The following is a 21,792-nucleotide window of genomic DNA, read 5'->3' on the forward strand; positions in this document are numbered from 1 at the left end:
CCAGGATTTTAACCCAGAGCTGTTAATTCTGCTCACCTGGCCACTGGGATGAGGGTAAAGTACAACCCAGGTGGAGATGGATCAGACTTGGACAAGGAAGAAGACAAGCCAGGGCACACAGAGAAGAGGGGCTGCTGGGGCAGAAGGCTGGATGGAGGTGCATCCGCAGAGATGCGGGCAGGGAGGAGTGAGCGGGGCCAGCTGTCAGGCGGGAGCCTGGCCCTGCCCTCCCAGAGCTCCCCACCCAAGAAAAACCACACGGAGAGACCCACACTTGTTTACAATGTCTTGTTTTGAAGTTGCATTTTGTTTTGTCATCTCTGCCAAGGTGTACAAGACAGAAGTCAGAACACTGAGAGAGACAGCTTTTGGTTTTTATTTGGTTTCTTCCAAAGTGCTCCTACATAAATAAAACTTTTTTTAAATGCTACTTTGTGTTTGGGACAATATTTGGGGCCACATTTATACACCCATTTGCCTCCCCCCCGATTAGTACTCACCCGAAGCAATCACAGAAGCTTTAGAATGACAGTCACTCATTCAATCAACAAACATTTATTGAGCACTTACCCTGTGTCAGACCACGTGCCCGGCAATGTAGACATGGCAGTGAACCAGAAGAGGCACAATCCTTGCTCCCCTGGAATTCACATTCTAGTTGGGAGAGATGGGTGATAAATGTGAAACCAATAAATAAGATGATACCAAATTGAGACACATCCTTGGACGGATATAAATAGAGTAACATGAAAAAAAGCTATTTGGGTAGAAGGTGTATAATAGGCTGGGTGGTCAGGGCTGGCCCTGAGAAAGTGATGCTTGACCTGCGAAAGAACAGAAAGAAGGGGCCCTCAATGTGAAGGTCTGAGGCCAAAGGGAGCCAGGGGGAGGGAACAGCTAGTGCAAAGACCCTAATACTGACGAAAGTTTGGGGTATTTGAGGAACACAGAAAAAACCAGTTTGGCTGGACCACAGTGCGTCAGGGAGAGTATAGTAGGTGATGAACTCCAGGAACCAGATCAGAAAGGAGCTTGTAGACATGGTACGAGGAGCTTGAATTTGACTCGAAGTGCTGTAGAAGCCATTTGAGGTAAGAAGTAAGCAGTCCAGAGAAGGGGCTTATTTTTACTGGGGAAAGCATCTACTTGACAACTGTGTAGAGAATGGATTATAGGGGGCAAAGGAAGGTGGAAACCAGTTAGGAAGGTATTACAGCGGTGAAGGTGGGTGAGGATGGAGCATGGACTAGGGTGTTTGGGTTTATTTGGAGCAAAGCAGAAAGGTCTGAAAAATGTTTTCAAGGTAGAGGTAAGAGGTCTCACTGACAGGGTGGATGTGGGGAGGATAAGAGAATTTGTCAAATCCAGGAAGATCCCTAGGTTTGCGCCTAAGGAACTGGATATGTGGTGGTGTCGATCAATAAAATGTGGAAGTTGAGTGAAGAGCCAGTTTGGGGGCCATTGGGAAGGGAAGTGAAGGGTTCAGTTTGGGCATAATAGGTTAGAGATGGTTATTAGACATCTATGCAGGGATGTCAAGTAGGCATTTATATGCAGGAATCAATCCACAGTTCAAAGGATAGGACAAGGCTGGAAATAAAGATTTTGGCCTTTTCATCATATAGATGGTAAGTCTGGCATGTGACTGGATAATCACCCTGGGGGGAGGGAGAAGGGGAAATTAGGTTCAAACCATCTCAAGATGGCCACTGTGAGCCTCAGTGTCCTTATTTATAAAATAGAGGTAATAACTGACACCCCAAAAGGTAGTTTTACAAATTAAATTCTATTTGTATATAAGGCCCTTATCTGTATGACCCCAAATCCTTGGTCCGGTCCAATGTCATACTAAGGTCCCAGAAAGGCCAATTTCATAAAGGTTAGGCTTTCTCAAGAGACAGAGATAATTAGTTGATTTGCAAAGCCAAGATCCTGTGGTCCTGAGGTCTCCACCCACCCTGCTTTCTTTCTTCTTTCTCCTTGACCAACTGCATCTCCAGCATGTTTTCACCTAGCACACAAACATGCACATTACGTTTGGGCCATTTCCCCTGGGTTGCTGAATCCCAGGTCCTCAGGAAAGAAAAGACCTTCAAGAGTGCTGACCTAATGGCACATGAGCCCAGGAAATTGTAACTGGCATGGGTGAAGCCCCATTACACAATGTCAAGTGGCAGCTAATCCCCCTTGGCTGGCATAAGCAATGGCTATCCTTAGAGCTCGTGGTTGGTGCCCAGTAGGGTGAGTGTCAGGCAAAGGAGTCTTCAGTCAGTGGGGTCCTTGAGGACACCACCATGTGTGTGCCCTGAGCTACCCTCTCTGCCACACCTCGTTGTCCAAAACAAAGAGTGACAGTGTCCACAGCAATAATAACTAACTTTTATTGAGCACCTATTCTGTATCAGGCACTTGTGCAAGCACTTTCCACATATTACCTTATTTAATCCTTCCAGCAATCCAGTAAGGTTGATATTATTAGAACTCCCAAGGTGCACATGAGCAAACTGAGACTCAGGGATGATAGGTGATTGTCCAAGGTCAAACAACTAAGAAGTGATGGAGATTTGAATGCATGTCTGCTCTCAACCACTAGGCACTATCATCTCTTAGCAGTATACAGTATTTACCCTTTTCAGTTTACATTAGCAGCACTGACCTCCCAGCCTTACAGTGGGAAGAGCCCTGGATGAGGAGTCAGGATGAGTTATAGTCTCAGGTCTGTTACTGATGAATGCCGTGGCCTGGAGTAAGTCATTTACCTTCTCTGAGCCTTAGTTCTCCTATCTTCAGGGCGGAGAGAGTAACCTCTGTCTCCTCAGGAGTACTGGGAGCACACGATGTGATAACTGACGTGAAGATCATTTGCAAAGTCTCAGGGGAGGATTTTGCACATAAAAGATTATGAGGAAATAATGGTAATGGTGAAGATGACGCTGATGATCATGGTGTACACACACGTAAGAATGAACACACCTCAGAAGTCTCAGAAGAAGCTATTAAAACAATTAGAATAGAACCTGGCCCCTAGATAGTGTTCAATAAATATTATTAAATAAGTAAGTAATGAAGAGGAAAGGGAGAGAGTTGATAAAGGAGAATTCAGTAGATTCAATGTTCTTCAAACATTTGGGTTCAGAAATGAATCACCTGAATACGCATAAAGTTGGGGTCAGCATGAAGTTCAAGGTTCAAGGTGTTAAGAGCAAGATAAGGATTCTGTACCTCTGTTCAGTCGTAACCTCCTGGGACTTCAGGAAGGCTCCACCACGGCTAAAGAACATCCCCCATCTAGCAGTTAGCATAGTGTTTAGCACACAATAGTTTCTTTAAAATGGTATCTTTTCATTATCTCCCTTTTCTTCTTTCTCAGTGTCCCTCCCTTCTCATTTCCCTCCCTTTTCCCTCTCTTCTTACCTCTCCCTTTTTCTTTCTTCCCCCCTTCTCCCTCTCCTCTCTCTCTTTCTCTCTCCCTCCCTTTTTATCTCTCTCCCTTTTATATATTTTCAGACTTTCCTTCAGTCATTTCCTCTTGTCTCAAATTTTTTTCTCTTCTTTCAGTCCCTCCAAATTCTTTTCTCTCTCCTCTTTCTTCCTAGATCTTCCTTTCTCTTTCATCCTCCTCCAATCATTTTCCCTAACCCACTATGTAATAAACACTGTTCTTTGTCTTTTGGGTATCCACTAATATGTGAATCCAGCAAGCGCTTTCCTCCCAAGTTTTGATCACATTAGATAAGAAGTTCAACCTCATGGGCAATGCAGAAAGACTTCTTCCAGGCAACCCAGCCATTGTCATCTTTGAACAGCCAAAGTCCACTTGCAATATCCAATCCGTAGATCCCCACATCACCAAGGGCACCCTAAAAACCACTGACATGATCAGGGTCACTGTCTCCATTAATACAGTAAAGAGAAACTTGTCAGTTCCAGGAAACATGTGTCCTTTTGTGTTGCTATTAGCCTGTTGTTTTAAAGAACCAGCTATGTGGGGTTTTGTCTCCCCCTCTGAATTTTGACCCTCTGGAGGACCCTATTCACATTTATCCTTTCATTTAATTCCCGCAACAACCACATGGGAGGACCCTACCATGCCCCTGGCTGTGATTTAGAGATAAAGAAACTCAAAAGAAAGAAAAGGGAGGGAAGGAAGGAAGGGGAAAGAAAGAAAGAAAGAAAGAAACAAAGAAGAAAGAAAAGAAACAAAGCAAGAAAGAAAGGAAGGAAGAAAGAAATCTCCAAATCACATATTTATTATTTTATAATCACATATTTATTAATTTATTATGAAGAGAACATAGAGTTCAAGGCCATGTCCCCTGACTTCAGTGGTGCTGGGAAGGCACAGCTGAACCCCCAAATCCTTATGTAAATTCCTGAAGATTCACCATCAGAGTTATTCACGATAAAGAGAGTACAGGTTAAGGTTGTAAAACCAGATTGATCTGGGTTTATTTCTTAGCTCTAGGACTCACTAGCTTTGTGACCTTGGGCAAGTTATTTAGGCTCTCTGTGTCTCACTTGTCCCAAGAATAAAAAATTATCTTCCTTGTAGAGTTAAATGTTATAATGCATGTAAAGCCCTTCTCAGAGCTCCTGGGAAATAGTCAAGGAAAGTTAGCTATTGTTACTGTAAAGTTTTGATCCCTGGAAAGAATGGTCCCTTAAGCCACCATCAGAAGAGAGAATATGAGGGGTCAGGATACAGACTGGAGGATGCCCAGAGATGAAGCTGAAGCAGAGTATCCTCCCACCAGCTCATGGACAAAAAGAATCAATTGAGGAGGAGCAAGCCCCCATGGTCCTGGTGTCCAATTTTCTAGAAATCATCACAGTGGCCAATACCTAAAGACATCTTGTCTCCCATAAGTTTTCTAGAACATCTCACTAGAGCTAATGACAACTTGATCCAGGCATCCCTGGGCTCAGAGACAGTCATCTCAGGGGCTCAATGAGACTCAGCCCTGGGGAGGCCTGGGTTGCACCAGGTCTTCCTCCTCCAGGGCCTCGGGGTCTTTAAGACAGTTACATAGTGGGGTGTCAGAGAGGGGATGGCATCACCAGCCCTCATTCTCCTGTTGACTAGGAGGTGGATTCAGTATCTACGTTCATTCTCTACAAAGCCTACAGATACAACTGGGGGTTAGACAGGAGATCAGCAACCTCAGACACCCTGTGAAAAAAACACAGGCTCTGGATGTTAGAACTAAGGAATGACCTCATGCTCTTCACATTTCATATCCCTGACGGTGCTTCCTAGACAGGGACTCAGAAGAACCTCACAGCGTTACGTGGTAAGTTAAAGCCAGAGGTTCAAACCCAGCACACAGTTTAAGGTATTCTTGTGGGTTCTTCCACACTATCCATCACACTTAAGCCTTTTATTCCTTTAGATTATTAAAGCTACTATGAGCAAGACATTATGGTAGGTATTGAAAAAACAGAAATGCATCATCTTAGTTGGCCAGGAGGATTGTGGACGATAGAAATGGCTTGTTGGCTTGGTTTCTCTTTCATACTATTCTGAGAAGTTAAACTGATCTCCAGAGAGACATGTGTCACCTCTCCTTAGATCTTTCCATGACCCTACTTCTGTGACTCATTCAAAAGCTCATGGAATGGGCCTTTTGGAATATTGGCAGTTGCTTTTTGTGTAATTGTCATTCTGTTCAAGGTCAAGATATAATGTTCCTTCCTTTCCTTAGCCCAGACATCACCATGTTTGGCCATTGTAAGGTTGACCTCCAGCACTCTGTTAGTTTCATTGAAGCCTTTACTCATATTCTTTTTTTTTTTTTAATTTTATTGGAGTATAGTTGATTTACAATGTTTGTTAGTTTCAGGTGTACAGCAAAGTGATTCAGTTATACATATATATATATTCATTCTTTTTCAGATTCTTTTCTCATACAGGTTATCACAGAATATTGAGTTCCCTGTGCTATACAGTAGGTCTTTTTTGGTTATCTATCTTATATATAATAGTGTGTATACATTAATCCCAAACTCCTGATTTATCCCTCCCCAAAATGTTTCCCCTGTGGTAACTATAAGTTTGTTTTCAATATCTGTAAGTCTTTCTGTTTTGTGAATAAGTTCATTTGTATCATTTTTTAAATTAGATTCCACATATGAGTGACATCATATGATAATTGTCTTTCTCTGCTTGACTTAACTTCACTTAGTATGAGAATCTCTGTTTCTTTGTTGTTTATACTGGGAGTCAGGAAAAGGCAAAGAACCTCAGAAAACCCCTATTCTGCCATCTTTGAACCAATCTTGTCATTTTTAAGTTAAGTAAGTGGGTCCAGAGATACAGAGTCAAGACGCCCCAAGCAGCAGTGCTGTACCAAATCCTGGCGTCTTGGTTTCAGCTGAGTGCTAGACAGCAGTGATTGGGAAGGAGGGCTCCCTGGCTTGATGCCGTGATGATAACTCAGAGGCAATGCTGAGAGTGCATTGCCTCCAGCGGTTTACCCCTCACTCTCATGGCTGTCCCCAAGAGACCTCAGCTGGTCTCAAACACTAGGAAATGTAGTTTGTCCAGTAAGTTCATTACATGTAATCTGCTATCTCATTTGGCGTGGAGAATCAAATTTGGTGAGAGAATGGTGGTTCCCAGTCAATTAACATTTATTAAGATCCGTACTATACGTTGATTCATTTATTCATTCAATATCGTTTGTGTCCTTTTCACACGGGAGAGGCAGCAGCATGTGATACTGTTAGAACTCCAGGTTTGAAGTCAGGCAGCTTCAGTTTGCCTCCTGGACCGGTTATTTACTAGCTATTTGATTTGGGGTAAATCCTTTAATCTTTATGAACTTGACTTTCTGCTGTATAGAACTTATTAAGTAAAATCATGGTTAAATAATTCACAGTGGGCTTCCCTGGTGGCGCAGCGGTTGAGAGTCCGCCTGCCGATGCAGGGGACGCGGGTTCGTGCCCCGGTCCGGGAAGATCCCACGTGCCGCGGAGCGGCTGGGCCCGTGAGCCATGGCCGCTGAGCCTGCGCGTCCGGAGCCTGTGCTCCGCAACGGGAGAGGCCACAACAGTGAGAGGCCCGCGTGCCACAAAAAAAAAAATAATAATAATAAATAATTCACAGTACATGGCACATTAATTGTAAATAATAATAATAATGTGTGCTAGATGAGGACTGGACTAGAGTATTTTGTATGAGCAGGCTAGTTCCTATCTTATTGAGGAAGAACATTTGAGAAATCCTTCAGCTGTTTATTTTGCATCTGAAACAATGCTCTGTTAGTAAAAGGGCAGTACGTTTGCATGTGTGTCCTACTTGGGCCAACACACATTGACACAGATGAGTTTCACTCTTGAATCTGCTCAGTCTTGTAATTTTCTTCTCACTCACAAAAAGATTTTGACTTGACCATGGTGTTTCCAGGAAATCATTTATAGTAAAAGGGCCTTTTGGGACATCATCTATGCCTTCATCTCCTTTTTGCCAAATTGGAGTTTATAGTCCATTGGAGTGGACTCTTGTAGTGGTAGTGTTTTTCTGCTGTGCACATCCTGCAGTGAATTTACATCACACACAGGAAAGATCACCTCTTCCAATCCAACAGCCAGAAGTAAAGAGGAAGTGAAATGAAGTCAATGGATTATTAATGTGAAAAATTAATGTGAAAAATCAAGATGTACAATGTAATTTCATATTAACTCCCTTTTTAAAACTGTATTCTTACATAGCAAAAACCGTAGAAAAAACATACATTCAACGATTCATAGTGGTAAACTCTACAAAGTGGGACTATAAATGATTTCTTCTTACTATCTCTTTTTTGGTATTTTCAGAAAAGACTCAATATACCTGTGTTTTTTGTATTTTTGTATGATAAGGAAAATAGCACGGTAAAAATTAGGTTTAAAAAACACCTATTGAGCGTAGTACCTGGCAAATTTTAGATACTCAGTAGATGTCCAGTGATGTAATGAATGGTCCACAATCTGGGCAATTCCTGATGAGCTGACAGTTCAGCTGCCCCGGCATATCGATTATCCTGGCTCCACCACTGAGTGATCTCTCCAAGATAACAAGAGAAAGAGGAAGGAGGAAAAAATGGAGAAGAGAATGGAGGAAAAAGATTCAGGCATGAAGTGCAATAAGGGACAGGTTACATCCCTTGATCATAGCATATTGTACCTGGAACACATGCTATGGAAAATGGACCCCCATTTCTTGGGCACTATGCAGGCATTTCATGGAGAACACAGTCTCCCACACCTCTGCAACTCTCATCATGTAGATGGGGAATTACCCTGACCCATCACAAGTGTAGTTAGTGGCAATGATTTGAATCAAGGCCTCCTAACTCCAGCTCAGGGTTCCTTCTGATAAAGAAGTACATCTATGAAATATATGAGTATATATGCAAACTTACCTTAACTTAGGAGCTCAGAAGGGTGATGGGAAATCAAAACTATCAAGAAGAATCAGAACACTGAAGAAAAAGAAACTTTAAGGCATATTTATGAGCCCCAGTTAAATATATACAACCTTCAGTCAAAAAATATTTATGAAAGGCATGAATGTTTTAGGAGCTACAAGAGAATCAATCCACAAAGATGAAAGAAGTAACTCACCCAGGGCAGAGAGCACCTCATCAGCCCAGACACAACAGAACAAAACAAACAAACAAAAAAAACAACAAAAAAACCCAGAGAGCTATTTAGCAACGATCTGTTGCAGAAGAATCTCCATTGTGCATTTAGGATGTTATTCATTGCTCTGCTGAGTTCTTGTGTTCAAAGAAATAAGGCAAGGTCTATTTCTCTTTCCTAAATCCCTGGATCCTTGCCTTCTACCCACCCCAACCAAACCCCTACACTAAAAGACAGAAATTGGTAGCTGACTACATTATTGACTCAGATCTCCAAAATTGTGCTCCCAAATGCCAAAGGGATGATTTATACGTGCACTGCTGATGCACCCAGAGAACACAGTGTGCAGTCAATGGGAAGGAGAAGAATTGTGCCTCCTACCTTACAATTCTCTACTTAAAGGCAGTCCTTTTTTCAGAATACTTTTTTATTTTTAATTCAGGAACAAGACACTGAATTTTATCCAGGATCTCAATGCACTTCATGGATGTTATCTAGAGGCCAGTATTAGTTTTGTCTGTTCTTTAGACCCTTCTTGTACACAACAGTTTAAATAATAAATAAGAGCTTAACGTGATATGGAGGGTTTACATTTTGACAGAGATAAAGGTCAAAAACAGAGGTGATATTCATTCCTTTCCATTCCAGGCATTAGTTCTCTGGCTGGGGAATGGCTTGGGAAAGGCCATAAGAACTTTGGAAGCCCTTGATCCCACCTTACTGAACCTCCATCTCTCCCCCTGCATGGGCACTGACTGACTCTACAATCTGAGAGACAACTCTAGGCAGTGATTGTAAGAAAATTTTAATCCCCTGGAAATCAACTCATCATAAACATGAGTTAATTGAAATTTAGGTTTTGATCTTCCTTTTATTAATAAGTGATAACATTAATTAAAGTATTATTATCTGCTATTATAAACAGATTTCAAGAATGTGTATTGTCCCAAACAGTAGAAATCTTCACAAATGTAAAAGCCAAAATGGGTGGCATCGATCAGCCGTGGTCCTCTTCCTGATTCCAGGAAACAGGTTCCTCCATCTCAAGGCTCCATCATCTTCAACATGGGGCTCCCCAGGTTAATGGCTCATCTGTGTCTGCACCAGGCTGGTCAACAGGGAAGAGCATGGAAGGGACCATGAGAAATCCTTATGTGCTGGGCCAGGAAGTGAGACATATCACTTCTGATCACACTCTGTTGGTTAGAGTTCAGTCACATGACCACACCTTATACAAGGGAAGTTGGGAAATGTAGGCTGTGTGTCCAGGAAGAAGAGGAAACAGGTGAGTCTTATTGCTAGACAGTCTCCATGACAATAGGAAAATAAGTTAACATCAGCACAATAACAACAAAATTGCAGTTTCCAGAGTATACCCTGGAGGCTACAGAAGTGAGACCTAGTCTCTAATAACTACATTTTCAGTCCTACACAAGATCCCTGTGTAGAATAAAGATCTTATAAGGTTTTTTTTTCTCTAAGAAAATTTCATCACCATGATGGGAAAACTCCTAAGAAATTAATACAAAGATGTATTTTAAGGAAGAAAAAAAGTTTCAGCATCAAGAGTTGAAGGAGAAAAAAATCATTGAAATATCCCTAATTACTTTGAAATTTTAATTTACCAAAAGGTACATTCTTCATTCAAGCTAGTTAATTGGGGGGTTACCCTAACCAGTTAATAAGCCATGGTTATTAATAGCGATATTGTAGTATTCATTATACTAATGAATTCCTATTTACATATAGTCCACCTGAGATTAAATAGAAGCTGAGGGAAAGGAAGGAAGGAAGAAAGAAAGGAAGGAAGGAAGGAAGGAAGGAAGGAAAAGGGAGAGAGAGAGAAAGGAAGTGAGGAGGGAGGAAGGGAGGGAGAGAAAAAAGGAAAGGAAGGGAAAGAAGTAGTTCCCCTCTGTGTCGGTGTTTTCTCCATAATTTGTTCACTGGACAACTACACTTGGCTTTGAAAATCAGTCTCCCCTGCTCTAATTGCAATGACAAAAAGTAGCTCTGAGTGAAGAAACCCAAAAGTATTTGAAACCAGGTTACAACTCCCCTCAGTAATTTGGTTCTATAAGAAAATATACATGCCAACAAATTATCTTTCACTCCTGCAAGAAGAGGTCCAGTTCTTTTGGGAATCTGAATTTATTTCAAGAGTGGGATGGGAAGGAAAGCACTCATTTAACCAGTTTCTAAAACAGATTTCATGACTATAAGCTTGAAAAAAGTCTCTGGCAGAAAAACACCTTAACTCTAATCGAAGCTAAACTGATGTTCTTGATGTTGGAGGGGTGCAGATTGAAAGACGAACGGGTTGTGCTCCAGTGTCACGCATGTCTGTGAAAAACCAAATAGTCATACTAACTTGTCCCCTTCAATCTGAGCCATCATCCAAGAAATGCAAATACTGAGGCTCAGTCTCCCTATCAGTATCAACTGATATTGATTAGAGTAAATGAAATAAATGCACTCAAACATCACTAATGGAAATACAATTTGGAAGGTAGTTTTTTTGGAAATTTTGCCAAGGTTAGATGCATTCATATTTTTCAAACCAATGATTGAATTTCTAACCTCATTTCAAAGGAAATGCTCTTAATTTCGGGGGAAGAAGTCATATATAAGATGTTTGTTGGGCTTCCCTGGTGGCGCAGTGGTTGAGAGTCCGCCTGCCAATGCAGGGGACACGGGTTCGTGCCCCGGTCCGGGAAGATACCACATGCCGCGGAGCGGCTGGGCCCGTGAGCCATGGCCGCTGAGCCTGCGCGTCCAGAGCCTGTGCTCTGCAACGGGAGAGGCCACAGCAGTGAGAGGCCCGCGTACCGCAAAAAAAAAAAAAAAAAAAAAGATGTTTGTTGCAAAGCTATTTATGACAGCAAATGCCAGCAATGGGATAGTTTCAATCAATTTGGCATATAGACTATAATGAAGATATTTGAAATTATGCTGTAGTTTTGGTCCTATGCAACTTATTACCCGTCATGAATCAGTAAACTTGTAATTACTGAATATTTAGAGCTCTTAGTGTCAAAGAAATTGAGACCTCAGTCTTTAGCTTTAAATGAATACTTTAGTTTGTGCTTTCTGAGCGGCTAGAATATTGTATTCCTGTTTCTAAGTTTGGGGCATTTTAATGGCATTACATTTGGGAATGAATGGAAATTGAATGCCAGGATCACTTTGAAAATGACGTCATTTTACAAAAACTTGGAGACAGGCTTAAAAGATAATGTTAAGTGAAAAAGCAGGAAAGGAAAATTGTTGGTAGAGTCTGGTAACAAAAAAATGAAATAGGAATGAACATTTTGAAATAGAAAAAAATCCTATTTTTTTTCCACTTTCCTTCATCTTTTCAAAATTTCTTCAAAAAAAATGAACATTTTCTTTGAGAAAAAAGAAACGATATATTATATGTATAGCTTAAAAAAAAAATTACCTCTTAGGTCTATACCTTCCCATACCTTGACTGCAACTCTCAAATTGTAACAATCATGTAGGTTACATGAAGCCTGATATTAGCCAGGCGACTGCAATACCTCCTATGAAACTGGGCGGGCCTCATTCCCAGAAGCACTGTGAGCCCTAGGAGGGACAGGATGTCCATGTAGCCAATCAAGTGTCTCAGGTCCACAACCACTTCATATGGAGCCAGGATGATGACACTGAGCATCCATTTAGAAAGGAACACAAGCAAGAATTCCATTCTTCCTCAACTCTGCAGCTCTCCTTTACCCTGGATCTAGAAATGACTTCTCAGGCTGAGGAAGTATAAGGCGGCAAAAGGACCAGAATCTGCCTCTCCCGCTCCTCTTTCAGGTGACTGTACCACCGATAAAAAGACAAGCTACTAGAAGGCAAGCTGAGTCAGGTCTCGTAGCCAGCAATCTCCTTATTGCTCTTGCGGGAAGAATGAGGTTTTGTTTCTCTTTCGGTGACAGCGACACTGAGCCTATCTTGGTCAGGGCCTTCTGCATCATCCTAAAATGACTCTTTTCTCTTTCTCCTGCATTTAATCATATTCTCTGCCACTAAACTTTTTAAAAAGCAGTGCTTAGATCCTGTTGAGCTGGGCATGAAAGAGTCCCTTTGCTCCCAGGGTTCTGATGGAGGAGACTTACCTTTAAATTGTGAAGAAGCTCAAGGATCCCACTTGCCTGTGATCCCACTTTAGCCTTAAGTCCTGTCTCCTCCCCAGAATTCAGATATAGGGTTGGGCTTGAGGAGGTAATGGTGCAAGTTGACCGTGTCACTTGGTACAATGGTATTTCCTGAGAACCAACTTGGGTGTTCGGTAGCGCATTAGCTGCTGGATTATGACAGTGGAGACATGCTTTAAACAAATTATTCCAATAAGTTACTAACTAATTAACCTCAACTGTCCAGAATGCTATAGGAGTGTCTCACAGGGAGACATACCTCAGCCTAAAGCAGTGATTTTTTTCAACCAGGGACAGTTTTACCCTCCAAGGGGACATTAGGCAATGTCTGAAGACATTTTTGGTTGTCACAACTTGGAGGAAGGTGAGGACAGGAACGAGAGTATTAGTGACCTTCAGTAGGTAAGAGCTAGCATGCTGCTAAACACTCCACAATGTCAATAGTGTCTAGGTTGAAAAAACCCTGTTAATTTTCAAACTTGCCCAGTTTCTGATTCAGGAGGTATGGGGTGAGGCCTGAGAATTGCATTTCTCATAAGCTCCCAGGTGATGCTACTCTCTGTTGGACCAGGAACCACACTTGGAGAACTATTGGTCTGCATTTTCAAAGAAGTCATCCCCAGAAAATGACGTGTAAAGGCCTAGCAAGCATTAGCTGAAGAAAAAGGGAAAGATAAGATTTTGCATGCAGTTTGTGCAAAAACGCAGAAGTAGGAAGTGTTATCATGTTCAAGTAGCTGAAATAAACAAACATGGGGTTGAATGAAGCTGGAGAGGGAGCCAGAGAGAGATTGTGCAGGGCTATTGTAGAAGCATGGTCTTTATTCCATTGAAAGCTATGGAAAGGCACTGAAGAGATTTTTAGCAGGGGGTTGGGGAAACTTGACTGGGCAGTTGGGGTGAAGAGTAAAGTAGAATATGTTGCCTGTAGTTTAATATAATAAAAGAGCATGGCCTTTGGAACCAGACAGTCCTGAATTTCAATTCTAGTTAAGCCTCTTTCCTAGTTATGTGATCAAGGGCCAATTATTTAACTTCCTGTGAGCCTCTGTTTCCTCTCTGTAAAATGGAACCATTCAGACCTACTTCACTAGATTGTTGTGAGAATAAATGAGATCATGTTTGTAAAAGTGTCTGGCACACAGGAAGGCTCAACAAATGTTAATTCTCTTCCATTAATCATCAACGATGAAAGGATCAGGGGCTCCTCCAGAACCTAATTTGCATCTCAAAAAGCACACAGTAAAGCATGATGTCAACAACACAGGTCTGTCCAAAGAGTGCTTGTATCACCTGTGTGTGCCAAACGTATGTCAGGACCTGCTGCTGGCAAGTTTAAGGGCAAATTAGGCAACCAACAACCGACGCAAAAAGGCTGCAAAGCTAATGCTAGGTTTGCAGATACCATCACAGAACTCAGGCCAAAATTACCTAATTTATTGACATTTGGATACTTCCAGAGGCTCTTTTACCAGGTCCCTTATTGTTTTGTAGCCTGACAATGGGAAGGAGAAACAGTGCTTAAAACCACAATAAATAATAATAATACTCAGCACTTAAATAACCTCCGCTATCTTCAAAGCCATTTACAAACACTCACAAATTAAGACTCACCCAGCCCCAGCCTTGGGAAAGTGTCATTATCTTGGTTTCTTCCATACAGCACAGAGGATGAGCCAGTAGAGTTGCCCAACTTCTGGCCACTTGGCTTGAGAATCAGCTGCTTTAATTCAATCCAGGCATCACTAGTGGGCCCATTCTAGAAGAATCTGGGCATTTCTTTGGATCATAGAGTAGTACAGAATGTTTGATGAGAAGAATAATTCCACTTTACAAGAATCCTTTAAAATAATAAATAAAGAAGGTAGAGGAAATGTGTGGAGGAGATGCGTAGGTTTATGGCATAGATTGTGGTATGGTTTTACTTCATCAAGTTGTAAACATGTGTAGCTTTTTGTATGTCAATCACACACTCAGTGAAGTGATTTTAGATAAAAGAAAAAATCCCTTGTGAATCTAATTTTGCACAGAAGTACCCAGCACAATCTGAATTAGACTTAACTGGAAGGTTGGCTTTTTGGCCAACAAAGTGCTGTCTCTGAATCCCCAACTCTCTTACTCTACCATCTCCCAGAAAACTGAGTGAATGTCAGGATTTTTGCATGTGTTTGATAATTATATAATTAATAATGATAATATCTCAAAGTCTCCTCATCTGTAAACTAGAGATAATGGACCACAGGGTTCTTGTGAGGACAAAGTATGAAGAATGCCAGGGTGGCAATCAACACAAGAAAGCTTTCCTTATCATTGTTGTGGTTGATACCATTGCCATTATATTTTTATTATTTTCCATATATTTCCCATATGCTGTGTCTTACAGGGTTCATCACAGTCCTCTTGTAAAGGTAAGCAGGTAATATTACCCTCTGTGGAAATGTGGGCTCAGAGAGAGAAAACAGGCTCACCTAAAACCACAGAGCTCATCACTGTCAGAAGAGGGAGGAGCCCACGTGCTGTCTTCATATCATCCCTGCTTCATTCATAATTCCTCTCTTCCTTCTTCTGTGCTATGCACTCCATTCCATTTTCTCCTTCAAATCCTCCACCCACAATATTTAATCTCACTTTTACAGGAAGCTCAGCATCTGAGAAGTTAAGTAAGATGTACAAGGTGGTGCTAATGTGGACCTTAGGATCTGGGTCCAGGTCTATCTGGCCCTAAAACCTGAGCACTTAATCAGTGCAATAGACCAGAAAACATAATCTACAGAAAAAGACTTTTTAAGTCTAGCATGTTTGCATTCTCTCCCTCTACACATTCCAGGCAAAGAATGGCATCTCTTATTTTTGCTCCCGTAACTCCACAGCAACTCTAGACATTTATTGAGCCCCTATTATGTGCCATACACTGTACCCAAGGTCGATGGAATATCTTCAAGGATCTTGTACTCAAGAAGCTTCACGTCCAGTGGAAAAGGTGAGCATCAGCTCTTACCACTGCTTCTCAGAACCAAGATTCAGAAAGGATCATTCAAAATGGCCATGGCTACAATTCTGGATCTCGGAAATGCCAACCATCCCCACCTTCACCCCTACTCCTGTGCTACCAAGGGCATGATGATTTAGAAACAGGATCAGACAACTGCATAAGATGGTCCTCATTTGTCTCAAGGCATAAGGTATTTGTTCTCAAGGAAGTCCTGTATGCTTATTTCAAAGTGGATTATGTTTTCTGGTCTATTGCACTGATTAAGTGCTCAGGCTTTAGGGCCAGATAGACCTGGACCCAGATCCCAAGGTCCACATTAGCACCACCTTGTACATCTTACTTAACTTCTCAGATGCTGAGCTTCCTGTAAAAGAGAGATTAAATATTGTGGGTGGAGGATTTGAAGGAGAAAATGGAATGGAGTGCATAGCACAGAACTGGGCACATGGTAGGTCTCCATAGATAGCAGCTGTTGTCATTACTGTTACATTATTATGCTGTTGTTATTATTAAACCTCTATTATTTACACAAAAATTGTATTAAATCCGAATGCAAAGTTTGGCAATGATGCTGCTAATATCTCTCCTATAGATAATCTTAGTGCAAACTCACTGGTTATCAATGAAGTCCTTGAAAATAATACAACTATCGGGCTTCCCTGGTGGCACAGTGCTCGAGAGTCTGCCTGCCGATGCAGGGGACACGGGTTCGTCCCCCGGTCCGGGAAGATCCCACATGCCGCGGAGCGGCTGGGCCCATGAGCCATGGCCACTGAGCCTGCACGTCCGGAGCCTGTGCTCCGCAATGGGAGAGGCCGCAACATGAGAGGCCCGCGTACCGCAAAAAAAAAAAATAAATAATAATAATAATAATACAACTATCCATGATATAGTTGCAGAGATTAAATTTTTTTAATTCTTTGTGCTTTTTGGCAGCAACTGCAAAGCTCAGAAATAAGGAGCCAACTCAAAGGAACGGAGTTGTTAGAATGAGAGAGAGTGGAAATCCCAGCTCTGCACCTTACTAGTTGTGTGATCTTGGGGATCTCAACTCTTTAAAGACTCTGTTTTCTCTTTTATAAAATGGGGACAATAAGATCAACTTCCCTGGGTTATTGAAGAGCTAATAAAATAATGTGTGGCATTTTCCAAATCCTAATAAAATACCTATGATTAGGTTTTTACTGTTCTTAAAATATGGATAGCTTTAGGTAAAAAGACACTGGAAAATAAATTAATAACTATTTTATAAATATAGTTATGTTGTAGATAAACTCTTTTAAAATAGATAGACAATTGCTGATGGAAAAAATAATGGAAGGGCTGCTTGTAGCAAAAGGGTGGAAAGGAATGCATCGTAATTGTTAAATGCCTTTTGTGTGCCATACAAATACCATGATATTAATAGCATGATATTAATTGCATTAATTGATTAATAGATCTAGACAGAACTGGGTTCAAATCTTAGTTCTCCTGTTTCTTGGCTGTGCAGTTTTAGATGGTTACTTAATCTCTCTGAGCTTCCTGATCTATAAATGAGATAACCAATATCATCTACCTCATAATGTTTTGGTGAAAACTTAGTGCATGAAAAGTACTTACACTGTACTTGAGAAATATCAGGCACTACAAAAATGTCCCCTTTATTTTGACTCTTATACAAAAAAAGAGGAAAAACAACCTAGTTAAAGTTCTCTATATCTGTCTGTTAAGGGGTAGAATACATTTGTCTCAGGCAGAGTAGCAGTTACAAGAGTAACATCTGAAGATGCTACACTAAGTGAGAGAAGCAGAGGCATGGAATTGAAATCCTCAGTGCCTTTATATCAGAGAACTGCAACAAGGAAAGCAGAATCAAGTCTGGGTCCAACATGAGGGTAGCAAGACACTATACTGCCCGAAATGTCACTGCAAGTAGGGTGATCTTATATCCCAGTCTGCCCAGGCATTACAGTTATCTTTTGATACATAACCAAGCACCCCAAATTTATGTCTTAAAAGAGCATAATTTTGTTCAAGCATTTGCAATCTTGGCAGGGCTCTGCACAAAGAAAGGAAGGAAGAGGAAGGAGGGAAGGGAGAAAGGAGGGGAGGAAGGAAGGAATGGAGGAAGGAAGGAAGGAAATAAGAAAGAAAGAAGGAGAGAGAGAGGAAGGGAGGAAGGGAGAGAAAGAGAGAGAGGGAGAAAAAAAGAAAAGGGAGGAAGTGAGATAGGGAATAGATGATCGGTTGAAAGATAGAGATAGATAGATGATAGACAGATAGATGATAGATAAACAGGTAGATAGATAATTGAAAAGTTGCAGAAGGGCAGAACTGGCTTGAACTCAAGAAGAAATTCTGAGGACTACCCCAACTTTGGTGGGCTCCAAAGGAAAGAATTCCTCTAGGGACCAGAGGTTGAAACGTGACCTCTGACATCCCTTCCAGCTCTCAGATTCTGTGACCCTCTCCAAAGAACAGACGTGGTGGTGATTAACATTCCCTTTTTCCCAGGATGGGTGGTGCACGCTTTCATCTTTCAATGTTTATAAATGCCTCTGAAAATGGAATGTGCCACATACACACTAAGAGCTATTATTAATATGGTGCCCAAACACCTCTCTCCACATGATAGTCAAAGAACAAAGCCTTAGGGGTGCAAGTAAGCATGTGTGTGCACACACTCCAATTGAGGAATGTTCTTTATTCTCACTCTGCCTTGGGAGAGGCAGGATATTTCACAGAGGCCAGAGATGGAGCAGAATCAGGGACATGCAAGTGTCGAAAGAGAGAATTCGATGACAAGCTTGGAACATAATTGATCAATGCAGTTATCAATGCAGTTTTTATTTCTCCTATTTGCTATAAGACATGAGCTAAGCACAATAGAAAATGTAAAAATGTCATGGATACAAGGTCCTGCACTGGAGGACAGATATGACAAAGACATTGAGTCAGTATCTTCTGAAGTCTACTCTCAGAAGATAGACTTAAAGGCCAGTAGACCAAGTCCCAAATGCAGATAACCCACCAGGACTGAGCAAGGAGAGATCTTGTTTATAGAACACCAGGGGTAGGTCATCTAAAATTTTTGCTGCAATTGCAGAGGCCATGTTTCTAAAACATTTTTGTTCATGAATACTTTAATCCCATGAAAGTTATTAACCCCCTTCCCAGAAAAATACACATGCAAATGAAATCTTGCATGAAGTATGTGTGGAATTCACAAATTTCCAAAAGCTCTGTCTTCCCTGGGCCCTTTTCTGTAGCTCTTGTGTAGCTGTATACTCTAAATTTTGAAATTATCTAACCCTGATCAGATTCAAAGCAGACAACAGATCTCCAACTCTGGATTCTGGGCATCTAGCTCAGTGCCCGGCAAGTCATGCACCTAAGATAAGTGCTTGTTTAATAGATAAACACGGAATTAAAGTATTTAAAAGAGCAATGAATCCTCCTTTAGCTGTATCTCTAAAGGTCTTTTTTATTTGTTTTATTTTGGGGTTGTTTTTTAATACTTCTCAGGCATTTGACCACCATAGGCTAGCAAGCCAAGAACAAATAAATGAACAAGTGAATCACCCAGAATTATTTCAAGAACAAAGGAAGGTTGAAACATTTGCTCTCTTACCCCCAACACAGGATGCAAACTCTGTCTTGAAGAGCTCTAAGGAACTATGTGTAAACTGCAAAATTCACACCTAACATGGCAAAATTGAAGAAGTCTGTTTTCAGAAATCCCAGAAAAATAGCAAAGCAGAACGTAAGTCAAGCCCTTGATCTATCTGAGCAGAATCAGCCACGGTAGACTTCTTAAACTTTCAAAGGTTCCTCCATCGTGAAGAAATGGGAGTAGGTCGCGCTTAAATTCACCACCGGCTGTAAATGTTGCCAGGATAAACCCTTCAACAAGACAAGCGCCCCTGGCAACCATTCACTGGAAGAAATGGATCCTATCACTCAAGCAAGGTCCTCATTTACAAAAGTCAAGATGGCCAGAGAAAGAGAGGCAAAGACGAGAGTAAACGATTGAGGGTAGCAGGGCGAGAGGGACAGAGGAAGCCTTCAGGTCAAGTCTTCTGGCTTCCTCTCTTTCTAAAGTAGTCATCCCCCTTCAAGAGGTAAATAAAATAACACCATATGGGTATGACATTATGCAAATGAGGAGTCAGAGAGAAGACACCCTAATAGCTACTGAGAGCCAGATACCCAGATGGGAAGCTGTGCGGTGTCTCATCTCCGGGGGCCCTCACTCCGTGCCCAGCACCTTTGCATGCTGGTCCAGGGCTTCAAGCCTTGAGGGCTTCCAACTTCCGGCCACCTTGAGGGGCTTTTTAGTAAAGTGCCACGAAGATAAAATTAGAAACCGGGCTTCCTTTTTTTTCCCCGTCACTCTATTAGTTACACATAAATCAGCATCAACTGAGAAACACGCCCTCCCAATTTTCAATGACAGACACAAGAGTAGGCTGGGTTTTAGCCACTACCTCCAGGCTGCCTCTCAGATCCTCTCCACCTGCCACCCCCAAAACAAAAGAAAACCATGCCCCTCACCCCAGCATTCTCACCATTTCATCTGTTCCCTCTTCTTTCTAAATGTGTGACCCGTGGAAAATAGCTCAAGTTCTTTGACCCTCATCTGTGAAATGAGAATTAAAAAAATCTGTCCACTACAGGTACACAAAAAAGATGATCAACATCGCTAATCATCAGAGAAATGCAAATCAAAACCACAACGCGATATCGCCTCACACCTGTCAGAATGGCTATCATCAAAAAGAACACAAATAACAAATTGTTGGCGAGGAAGTGGAGAAAAGGGAACCCTTGTGCACTGTTGATGGGAATGTAAATTGGTGCATCCACTGTGGAAAACATTATGGAGGTTTCTCAAAAAACTGAGAATAGAACAACCCAGCAATTCCACTCCTGGGTATGTATCTGAAAAAAACAAAAACACTAATTGAAAAGATACATGCACCCCAATATTCATAGCAGCATTATTTACAATTGCCAAGATACGGAAGCAATCGAAGCGTCCATCAACAGAAGAACGGATAAAGATGTACTGTATATATACAGTGGAATGCTATTCAACCATAAAAAGAATGAAAATTTGCCATTTGCAACTTGGATGGACTTGGAGAGTATTATGCTAAGTGAAATAAATCAGAGAAAGACAAATGCTGTATGATATCACTTATACGTGGAAGCTAAATAATACAACAAACTAGTGAATATAAGAAAAAAGAAGCAGACTCACAGATATAGAGAAGAAACTAGTGGTTACCAGTGGAGAGAGGGAAGGGGCGAGGGGCAAGATAGGGGTAGGGAATTAAGAGGTACAAACTATTATGTATAAAATAAGCTACAACACGGAGAATATAGTCAATATTTTATAGTGACTATAAATGGTGTATAACCTTTCAAAATTGTGAATCACTGTATTGTACACCTGTAACATATAATACTGTATAGCAACTATACTTCAATAAAAGAAAAATATTCTTAAAAAGGCTGTCCACCTGCAGAGTTGCCCTTATAACTGGGTGAGGTTTGGCAGCAAGCTGGTCACCCACTGCTTAGTGAAGATCGTTGTATGCAAATCATCATGAGTCCAGTTGGTTTATAACCCCAAATTCAGCCTCAAATATGATCCCCAAGGTCAAGGTCTTGTCACTCACTATAGGGGCTTTCAGTCTTGCAGGTGATCAAAAAATGCTGCAGATGCCAGAGATGGGAATAAAAGATTCATTGATCCTTTTCTTTCCTCAAGGCTGCTTTTGTGCCATTTATGTTTATTGAGAGAAGAAAATGAGGGCAGAAGTTTCATAAGGGTTGTTTTTTTGTTGGTCATTTTGTTGGTTTTTTGTAAGGGTCAAGGCTTGGTTCATTTGTATGTGATTTACATTTGCTTTTTGGAGACCGTAATTTTGTTAAGTTAACCTGAGATGGAGCATGGTGAATCATGGAACCCGCAGCATCTATGCAAAGCCTGCCTCTGACAGGTGAGGTCTGCAGGACGTCCTGCTCAGC

The 21,792-nt window shown here is 41.4% G+C and overlaps 1 long non-coding RNA gene across 18 annotated transcripts in view; it reads right to left on the reverse strand.

Annotated features, from left to right (window-relative positions):
* Positions 1–4,865: 4,865 nt before the first annotated feature.
* Positions 4,866–21,792, reverse strand: part of LOC111164421 (uncharacterized) — a 402,877-nt gene continuing 385,950 nt past the window's right edge. For 7 of the 18 annotated variants that reach the window (XR_016388290.1, XR_016388294.1, XR_016388296.1 and 4 more), the window contains 3 exons: positions 14,397–14,623; positions 12,744–12,931; positions 4,871–9,730 (listed from right to left, as the gene is read on the reverse strand). This is a non-coding gene — a long non-coding RNA (uncharacterized LOC111164421). The other 11 variants (XR_016388298.1, XR_016388297.1, XR_016388300.1 and 8 more) reach the window with 8 other exon arrangements.

Source organism: Delphinapterus leucas, chromosome 17 (genome assembly GCF_059928025.1).
Source record: "Delphinapterus leucas isolate spDelLeu-1000000601 "Yukka" chromosome 17, BTC_Dleu_Yukka2, whole genome shotgun sequence".
Taxonomy (NCBI): domain Eukaryota; kingdom Metazoa; phylum Chordata; class Mammalia; order Artiodactyla; family Monodontidae; genus Delphinapterus; species Delphinapterus leucas.